We start from the raw sequence: 1,967 nt of genomic DNA on the forward strand, positions 1-1,967 counted from the left end.
TATTGCTAGTTTAGCCAATAAAAAAACACGCACTGTATATTTGGTGTTAATTTGCTTCAGCTTTATATTACATTAATCTTAATCTTATTTCGGCCAGAGTTCTTTCGTCATACTTCTGTGACCTCATCAGTGGTCCTTTGTTTCCTTCTTTCTTATCTGTGTCTCATCTTGCTAACTATCAGCCATTTTGTATTTTGTATTCCTATCGTATGCGTCTACGCATGCGTGTCCTTCAATGTGTCTATGTCTTTTGTAAGTGCATGTGTGTATGGGGAGTGTCTGTATCACCTATATACTCTGTTAATACGTGTTCGTTTGTATTTGTTTTTATTTATTTATTTGTTCATGTGTGTGTTTTTTTGTTGTTTTTTTGTGTTTAATTAAATTTTGTTAACGTATGTAGTATTTAATTCCATTTGTTTATCTATGTATTGTACAACAACATATATATTGTTAGATAGATAGATAGATAGAAATGTTGCTACTTCGTCTGGAATTACAACCCACTTATATCACCAATGAAAAATTCAATGGGAACATTACTCTCTTTGTTCAGTCCTTTAATGATGAATATATTTAGAGCTTTGTTTGAAACCAGAAAAATAAAATTTATGTGAGTAGATCCCGAATGAAAAAGCATTTTATCGATATTAACATTCAGGCGGAATCTGACATATAGGCTTTCTAGAAGTGACTTGCAGACAGGACGATCTACCAATTATTTTGACTATTAGTTACGACTTGTTGGCACTCCGTCGCTTACGACGTCGACGGTTCCAGTTGATCCGATCAACGGAACAGTCTGCTCATGAAATTAACGTGCAAGTGGCTGAGCACTCCACAGACACGTGTACCCTTAACGTAGTTCACGGGGATATTCAGCGTGACAAAGAGTGCGACAAGGCTGACCCTTTGAAATACAGGCACAACAGAAACAGGAAGTAAGAGTGAGAGAAAGTTGTGGTGGAAGAGTACAGCAGGGTTCGCCACCATCCCCTGCCGAAGCCTCGTGGAGCTTTAGGTGTTTTCGCTCAATAAACACTCACAACGCCCGGTCTAGGAATCGAAACCGCGATCCTATGACCGCGAGTCCGCTGCCCTAACCACTGGGCCATTGCGCCTCCACTAGTTACCACTATATTCCTCATAATAAAAACATTGATGCTGAGAAATGCACATCTGCAAATCTATAAAATATGATTACGCAAATATATTCTTCTGCAACGTTGACCTTGTTTCTCTAAACTCTGTTGACGAGAGCAGGTGTGGTTGATGCTACTTTTCAAACTTTATATAGACGTATACATCGGTGGTACAAAACAACAATTCTAATGTAGAGACCACTTACTTCACCGAACCCTGAAATGAGCATAGATGAGGTGACCTAAATATGTTCCACTCAACCCACTCCCTGCACAGGAACCGCGACTAATAGGATCTTTTAAACATATCACTTCGAATTGTCACCTGGAATATATTAACACTCCTTGATGTCAAGTATTCGACAAAGCGAATTCTCAGTCGTTAATAGCTATTACAACGAGTAAGTTAAGGAGCTACAATGTAGGTATAGTTGACCAGCATAGTTGACTATACTTCCTGAAATGGCCACACAAGAAATGTGCATCAACAATATGGCATCACAGTTGAGGAACAGTCATTTCAACGAGTTGTTTTATTTATTTATCACACGATGAGATACATCTTGCACCGCCAGACACTCCTAAACCAATTGTTCAGTGTTCCACAAGAGGAATCGATGCCAGATGTGTCGAACCAAATGTCGGGATTGATAATAAATTCTCGTATAATCCATTTTCTGTCTTTCATTTGTTATATGTATGTATATATATATATATATATATATATCACCAATGTAGTGTCGTTTAAAAGAGACGATCAGGAAGTGTGTGACTTTGTATGTGCGTGTTTATCAGATAGACTGACTGATATATATATATATATAT

This window comes from Octopus bimaculoides, chromosome 8, assembly GCF_001194135.2.
Source record: "Octopus bimaculoides isolate UCB-OBI-ISO-001 chromosome 8, ASM119413v2, whole genome shotgun sequence".
Taxonomy (NCBI): domain Eukaryota; kingdom Metazoa; phylum Mollusca; class Cephalopoda; order Octopoda; family Octopodidae; genus Octopus; species Octopus bimaculoides.